This window comes from Mus pahari, chromosome 6 (genome assembly GCF_900095145.1).
Source record: "Mus pahari chromosome 6, PAHARI_EIJ_v1.1, whole genome shotgun sequence".
Classification (NCBI taxonomy): Eukaryota; Metazoa; Chordata; class Mammalia; order Rodentia; family Muridae; genus Mus; species Mus pahari.
This window is the reverse complement of record NC_034595.1, coordinates 62,356,623-62,365,583: the sequence shown is the minus strand read 5'-3', so window position 1 is coordinate 62,365,583 and position 8,961 is coordinate 62,356,623.

The following is an 8,961-nucleotide window of genomic DNA, read 5'->3' as shown; positions in this document are numbered from 1 at the left end:
GGTTTCTCTGTGTAGCCCTGGCTGTCCTGGAACTCACTCTGTAGACCAGGCTGGCCTCGAACTCAGAAATCCACCTGCCTCTGCCTCCTGAGTGCTGTTACTCTCTGTTCTTAAGAGAATTAGTCAAATCCTATTTTGTCAGATCTATCGCTGAATCATCAAAGTCTTCCACTCAATTAGACATCAGTTTCAAACATAGGTGCTTCCTTCTACAAACTAACTTTACCTTCATTGTTTGGCTTTAAAGGTGTGAAGTAAGGGCATTTCTGTATTTCAGAGAGATTAAAGGTGCGTGCTAAAGTTGAGCTACACCACAAATAGAAACAGGTTTTCCCAGTGAACAACACAAGGGTTCACTGTGTGATCAAATATCTTGCAACAATAAACATTATTATGGGCTGCACCTCTCAGGATACCAAAGGAATTTAAAAAATTATAATAGCATGAAGCATAAAAAAAATAGCAGAAATTCAAGTAAAATGCTCTTACTTGCAAATAGAAAATTCAATTACCTACTGCTTACAAAATAAAGATTCAATTTTCTCATAAGTAAGCCCACGGTTAGTCGGTAGGAGCTGCTGCAGAAGCTTATTATGTTTTGAAGTTCAGGCTTTTTCCATCTTTCCATTTTATAAACTGTGGCACTTTTTTAAAAATTATTTTTAAGGTAGTTTTTGACAATGTTATCCATGTATATAATTCATTCTGGTGACTCATGTCCCCACACTCCCTATTGATCCCTTCTTCCCACATCTGTCCCCGTCCCAGATTTATGACTTCTGGTTTTATTTTCCTTCCAATTTAATTTAACCAGAGCTATCTATCTGCCTGGCCACTGACCTGAGACTATCCATCGGAGCCTGATGGGGTTAACAGTGGATATGCAGCTGAAGACAAAAACTCTCTCTTTCCCTGAATTAAACAGTGGAAACTATGTATCAGTGACGGGAGGGCACCCTGAGTCTCTCCTCCATCCAAACTTTGCTATTGACTGGGCATTTCTTATGAAGACACAGTGCAGCCATATGTGATTGTTAAGTGTAGAACTTGTTTTAAAGAGTTGCTTACTCATTTGGAGTTCAGTTTTGGTTTTCATTTTATTTCTTTTGTTTTAATTGGATATTTTATTTATTTACATTTCAAATGTTAATTCTTTTCCCTGTTTCTTCTCCACAAAACCCCTATCCCATTCCCCCAACCACCCACCCACCTCACCTAGCATTCCCCTACACTGGTTCATTGAGCCTTCACAGGACCAAGGGCCTCTCCTCCCATTGATGCCAGATAAGGCCATCCTCTGCTGCTTATGCAGCTGGAACCATGGGTCCCTCCATGAGTACTCTTTGATTGTTGGTTTAGTCCCTGGGAGCTCTGGGGGATATGGTTGGTTGATATTGCTGTTCTTCCTATGGGGTTGCAAACCCATTCAGCTCCTTCAGTCCTTTCTCTAATTCCTCCTTTGGGGTCTCCGTACTCAGTCCAATGGTTGATTGTGAACATCCACCTCTGTATTTGTCAGGCTTTGGCAGAGCCTCTTCATTTATTTTCTTTAGGGATGGCAATATGCTGGTTATCTTTAGGCTTTGTATCTATATTTGTACCAGGAAAAAGGAGAAAGTTGTGTCTATGTGCTGCAAACCTCTGCAGTTCACCCATTATCCTGTATGTTTAGAGGAAGCAAGCTAAAGAGCAATATTTGAGAAACAAGAAAAGGGTATCTATGGCTGACTCAGTTGCTTTCAATCCTAACAGAAATAAGTATCTATAGAAAAAAATATGTATAGATAGATTCCTAGGCTTCATACTCAAAATTTCTCAAATTTCTCTCTCTCTCTCTCTCTCTCTCTCTCTCTCTCTCTCTCTCTCTCTCTCTCTTTCTCTCTCTGTGTGTGTGTGTGTGTGTGTGTTAATTTGTTTGGTAGTTTCACTGAAAGTGTAATTTGTGGACAGGTTGAGAACCACTGAAGTATATGAAATTTGGTCACCTAGAACAAAATTGAGATTCAAATAGAAAGCAAAACAGGAAAAGTAATGGGTAGTTACGGGCAGACATAGCTGGAAGTCATTAGCACAGGACAATATGAGCCAGGCATGTTAGGAAATATTAAAATCCAAGGTTAAATGGTTGAACCATCCCTTTCTTACCTGTATCTTTCATGCTCCATTTTTCCTCTTTATCTCCTTCCTTTCTTTTTCCTTCTCTCCCTATCTCACCCCCATCTCTCTCCCGCCCACTCCCCATTTCTACCATTTGTCTCTTTCCTCAGGTTTGCACATCTTCAGAATCAGATCATGAACACGACTAAAACTGTTGTCTTGGAGCTGGGAAGATGGCTCAGTGGGGGAAATGCGCCTTCTACACAAACATGAAGATCTGAGTTCAGATCCCAGCATCCACCTAAAAAAGCTGCTCTCTTGTAAATTCCTGTGTTGTGGGAACAAAGACAAAAAAGGGATTGCTGGGGTTTGTTAATCAGGCATAGTAACTGAATAAATGTTGAATTCTAGGTTCAATGAAAAACCCTGACTCAAGGGAATAAGGCAGGAAATGGTAGAACAGAATACTCAATACCTTCTTCTGGCCTCTGTGTTCACATAAGCATGGATACTATCACATATCACTCCCAACCTACACACAGAAGTATTCTTTATCAAACAAAAGCATTACTATCCCATTAGCTGAATGCTCCTAGTGACAGCCTATTACCCAGTGTGTTGCTTCTGTGTAAGGTAGTGCAGCTATCCACTGCATAAGAAGGTAAGTGCATGAAGCCTGGACATCGAACTGTGTCTTGTTTTGACTTGATAAAGAAAGAAGTGCCTTTTCTAAATTTACCTGATGATGCACAGAGGCTTCTGGGGCGCTGGCAGTGGGAGACTTCCTTTCTGTTCTAATATGACAGTGGCCATTATAATGTCCTTTACCACAGTGAACCAAAGACTCAGCCCAGTGGTGAGACACTTGGAACCCATTTGCTCCTTCCTCTTCAGGTCCTCTTTTTCTCCGGGTTTTGCAGCCTTGGTATAGCATGATTCCGTAAACTTGGCCACTTCTCAGCCACTTTCTTCATGCTCCATCATCAGTGTTCCTCTGGAGCAGAAGTACCACTACGTAGCCTGAACCGTGTAGTAGAGACAGCCTGTATAGGCATAGTGTGGTTTATTTTTGTGGAAAATAAAAATCTCTCCTTACAAAATCGCCTTGCCATGAGAAAGACATGGGCAGGCACAAGAAGTAGCCTCACAGTTCGATGTCATTCAAGCCACTAGAGGAAAGAATTTCAGAAATGTATTGATGTCCCTTAGTGCCTTGGGCTAGCATGGTTTCGATTGGAAAACCACCTAAAGTGCCTATGTATTTGGAAATTGGTCACCAGTGACCTTCAACAGATGTTTCAGGTAATAGATGAATATGAACAAAAATCAAATAATGTAGCTGAGATTGTATGAGTCAGTATAGGGAAAAGGCATCCTCCTAGATGTGTGTGAGTATATTGTGAATTGTGTGTGTGTGTGTGTGTGTGTGTGTGTGTGTGTGTGTGTTTGAATGTGTGAGAAAGTCTGGATATGAAAGAGTGAGTGAGTGTATGATTGTGTAAATGTGAGTGTGTGAGAGAGTCTGGATATGAGGATAGATAGATAGATAGATAGATAGATAGATAGATAGATAGATAGATAGATAGATAGATAGATTGTGTGTGTGTGTGTGTGTAAAAAGGCTTTTGCTGAGCAGTAGAAAGTCAGAATCTACATCCATGAATCAGAGGGTGATTATTGAAACTATATTCTGGAGGACTTTGGATACTCTGAGGCCATAGGCAAGAGGAAAGAACCACCAGACTGGTACCTTCCTCAAAGTTAGACGGAAGACCTGATGCACATTTGAAAAGCAGAGACTACACTGAATGAAAACACAGAAAAGCTGAGAGATTTCTTTTATGAAATGAAGTAATGTCAGTGCTTATTTGTCCCTCTTCCTGTCTCTCCTCTCCCTTAGAAAATGTCCATTGACGTCATGCCACCAAGCATGCTGGATTCAGAAAACAAAGTAAAGCTTTTGTTCAGTGTGGCAGAGAAGACCATTATCTTCTCTGGTCTCTCCTCTCCTTCCCTTCAATGGGACCCAGTTCAGTACTGTGCACAGAAAAAAGATCGGGGACACTTGATACTCAGGACCCTGAAATTTTATTTCTTTTTAAATTTAATATATGTGCTTCATTCCCTAACCATTTCATCCAAGCTGTACAGACACGTATAACTTAGTGGGGAATATAGGAAGAAAACAAGGAGCAAGTGTAAAGCAAGTTAGTGGAATTGTTAGGTCAAGGCAGATGACTTAATCCCTCTCTTGGAAGGCACTATCTTGCCTTGTACAAATAATTGTATAACTTCCTTGAGGATAAAAGTAGGATGGCCTAACACAGTTTAAGAGAGGACAGAAAGGCTGAGGAGTGCAGTACTTGCCCAGAGATGGGAAGGGCAGGGCTGGAAAAGACAGATCTTAGGAGCTCAGTGGTGGGCTAGTCTTGTCAAAGCAGTCAACACTTGATTCAGTGAAAGACCCACTCTCAAAGCATAAGGTGGAGAGCAAGAAAGGGTGATACCTGAAGTTGACAGCCTCGCCTCCATCTGCATGCATGAATGCATATGTACACACATATACACTTATACAGGCAAACACAGAGATACATGCACTAATGAAGACAAAGCAAGGAGAGAGATGTTTTAATGAAGTAAGTGATAAATGATAGGTTTCTCCACCAACAAAATGAACCAAATGAAGCCAAATCAGAAATATTAAGGCAGGTTTATTGAGAAGCAGCTCTCAGGTGAGTTCACTGATTTCTCAGGTGGAGGTCATGGAAGTCAAGCAAGGAGATGATGTCTTGTGAGCTAGGAGCTAGGATTATGTCTTTGTAAGGCAAAGAAGCTGAGCCCCTGGATCGGTACTTGTGACTGGATATTTCAAAGTACAGAGAAGAAGAGAGATGACTTGTTAGCTCAGAGTTTTCCCCTTGTGGATGGGATTGAGGGAAGACAAGCAAACAGGGTTTCTTATCTTGTGCAGGGGATGAGCAGGGTGTTCCAACCAAACAATAAATTCAGAGGTTTGGGTCTAGGGAGATGTTAGAGAGACCCCTGCCTTAGTTGCTTTCTTATTGCTCTGACAAAACACCATGACCAAGGCAACTTATAAAAAGAAGTATTTATGTAAGGCTTCCAAATCCAAAGAATAGTAGAGTTCATAACCATTATGGCAGGAAGTATGGCAGCAGGCAGGCAGGTATGGCTTTGGAACAATTGCTGAGGGCATAAGTGTTAAGACTACGAGCACACAAAGCAGAGGGAGAGGGAGAGGGAGAGGGAGAGGGAGAGGGGAGGAGGGGGAGAGGGAGAGAGGTAGAGGGGGAGAGGGAGAGGGAGAGAGGTAGAGGGGGAGAGGGAGAGGGAGAGAGGTAGAGGGAGAGAGGGAGAGGGAGAGGGATAATTAGCTGGCAATGGCTTGAGCTTTTGAAACTTTCTCCAAAAAGGCCACATCTACTAATCTTTTCCAAACAGTCCATCAACTGACAACCGAATATTCAAATATATGAGCCTATGAGGACCATTCTTATTCAAACCACACCTCCTGTGTAAGAAAGGATAGACGGTTCTGTTGAGAGAAAGCAAGGCACACTGAGATCCAGAACAGTCCTATAGAATCTGAACAAGAAATAGGAGGCCAAAGCCCTGTACTCCCTGATGACACTCTGTAATTGTTAGTTTATGTTTTAGCCTGCCTGGTGGCCTCTGAGATTGCTGAAGCTGGTGGCCAGGTCTTACATGCTCTTTTCCTTGTATCTCTATTCTGTGGCTGAAGGGTTTTGGTTTTGATGGCATTTGAAACTTATTTAATTTAGATAGCTTTCTTTCTTTCTTTCTTTCTTTCTTTCTTTCTTTCTTTCTTTCTTTCTTTCTTTCGTGTGTATCTGTGTTCTTATATGTATGCATTCATGTGAGGGTATGCATATACATATATGTGAACATGTGTGTAGAGACCAAAGGTCTTTTTTTTTTTTTTTTTTGAGTCAGGGTCTCTCATTGAGCTTGGAGCTGGCAGATATCTGGGTTGCAAACCCCAGGGGTCATCTTGTTTCCCCCTCCTAGCACTGGGATTGCAAATTTGCACTGCCAAGCTCAGGGTTTTGTTATTGTTGTTGTTGTTGTTGTTGTTGCTGTTATTGTTTGCTTTTTCGTTTTGTTTTCTTTTGTGTTTTAAATACTGGAGATCTAAACTTGGTCCTCAAGCTTGTGCAACAAGCAGTTTTCAGACTGCTGTCTCTCCAGCCCCAGGAGGTCCATTTAGAAAAACAATAAGGAACATATTAATAGAAAATTGACTCTAAAAGTGGATGTGTATTTATAACAAGGAAATAAATCACAGATTTATTTTTCGATCTCAAAGTCCAAGATACCAGTCAAATACCTTTCTTCTCATAGTCCCTAGATTTATTATTTGATCATATCTCTATTTGACAATTTTTGCAAGCACATTTTCCTCTTCTCCTTTTCTAGAGCTGTCTTTGTTTCTGCTTGCTTCGTATGGTTCTATTGAGGTGGTAGTGGTGGGGTCTCCTGATGAAGCCCATGCTGGCCTTGAACTTGTGATTCTCCTGCTTCACTTTCCAAGTTCTGGAATTCAAAGCCTGCCACCACATCCAGCTCTCATTTTATTTTGAAATAAAAGAAATATGCCTGACCTTTCTTCTAGCATGATGATCAAGATCAAGATTTGTGTTGTAGCATTCAGAAAACTTTATTTTAACTTTGCCTTCCTTATTGGTCACATACCATGTTTTTTCACATTGTTGTCTTTTCCAACTTCCATTGAGCTAACCTTATATAGTCTGAATTGACTGTAATACCTAAGCAATCAACTTCCCAGTGCCTTTGTTGTAGGGGTTTCCCTGTCTGTGGGTTGCAATGCTGGACCAGCCAGTACAGTGGGTGTATCTATATTTGTGGAAGCCACTTCTATGTTCAAGATGGTTTGCAACGGCTGAGTTTTACATGGCAAGTGACTGTAAAGCACATGAACATAGCACACAAAACCCTATCTTTAATTCAACTTCCCCACTGCTGGATCCCAAAAGAGTTCAGGGTCACTTCATTGTCACCATATGAGAAAGAGGCTGAAGGGAAGTTAGCTAGACAGGGTCTGTAGAGGACTGCCATTCCTGTAACATTGTCTTTTACAGTTTTTACAAACATTATCAGGGGACACCTTGTGGAGAGGGCTAGTGCAGGTCAGGGGCCCAGGGACTCCTTGAATTTATAGTAAATCTGTTGATCTGTTCTGTAGTGGGTACCTCCACTTAGCAGGAACTCTTAACAGTGACTGAATGGATAAATATGAAAGCCAGGAAAGGTGGAAGGAAAGGAGGGAGCTGAACAATGGCACCAGTGCCTATAAAGAAGCCTCGGGATACTGTTGGCAGTTGATGAAGCATCCTCAGTGCCCGCCTGACCTCGGCCAGGCAATGTGTCCCACTCATAGCTGGTGCTTCGGGCCCCCTGGATAAGTTGCCTGTGTTCCTCCCCCTGCTTCACCTCTAGCTGCTCTAGCTATACAAAGGGCTATATTCTCATCACCATGGTGGGAAGGTTGCCAGTCACCCAGCCTCCCCATGTGCCTCTTTGATTTGCAACATTTAAAAGGGCATGAAGGGAGGCATTCAAAAGCAAGCTTTTAAAGTCGAAGTTACCCTAGTGTGAGTCCCAACTGCAACATCCTTGCTGGCAGTAACCGCTGAGCACAGCTGGGCGGGTGGCAGCGCTTGCCCTATAAAATGTTTGATACTCTGCCAATAAACTGTAAAGAGGAGAAGAAAGCCCACGTCTACTTTGCAGTTACAGGGCAGCTTTGGGATGTACTTGCAGAAGCAAAGCATAACCCTTGGTCTGGCTCTGTCCGATTACAGTACTCCAGCCCTGCTGCTGCAGAGGTGGGGGTGTAGTTTCAAATCACAATCTCACTCTCAAGTATCCACTTTGCAACCCTGGAATTTCAGAGCCTGTCCCCCTAACTCTCCTTCCCTATGAGTTTTGATGGTTAAATGTGTCCTTGAGACCCACTGAAACCATCTCGCCACAGGGCCAATGGCTTGTGGTCTTGTTGACCAATCTCTGTTATTCTCATGCCAAAATAATAGGAACTGTAACTTCTCTTTCCCATGTGGTCACTATTTACAGGTGGCCCTGCTGTCCCTAGCCCTTCAAACCATTTCCCTAGTCAGACTTCAGTGTCTGGATCATCTATGAAAAACAAAGTTACTACAACTTGGACCAAAGACTTGGACTAGGCATTCTGAATAATCCACTTGCTTGGAAACCCATGAGGGAACCTTTGGCAAGATACTTGCAAGCTCAAGGTAATCCTGAGCTGGTTACATAGTAGAAACCAGGCTCCAGAACATAGACAACCAACAGAAAGCTTACCAAAAGTGAATGCTTTTTAAATTCCATATCCCTTTTTAACTAAATGAAAATCAAACATGTTTGTGTTCACCTGTCTCTCTCTCTCTTCCTTCCTCCATCTGTTTGTATCTCTGTCTCTGTCTCTCCCACCTCAACACCCTCCAGACTGTGTGTGTGTGTGTGTGTGTGTGTGTGTGTGTGTGTGTGTGTGCATAGAATAGAGAACAGACTTGGGTGTAATTTCTCAAGCTCCATTCACCTTTTATTTGAGAGGGAGGTTGAAACCAGGGTTTCCCACTGGCCTGGAAATCCCTGCAAAAGCTAGGATATCTGGTAGCTCTGGCATGTCTTTGTACATACACTGTTACTGGAGGAATTGCTCTCCCAGAGTTTGTGGTTTTGTTTAGGTCTCTAGAACCCTCAGTTATTCACAAGAGCACATTCTTTACTAGAGAGATTATCCTAGGTAATACAAATCAGAGAAGAAAGTGGATTAATCCTGGA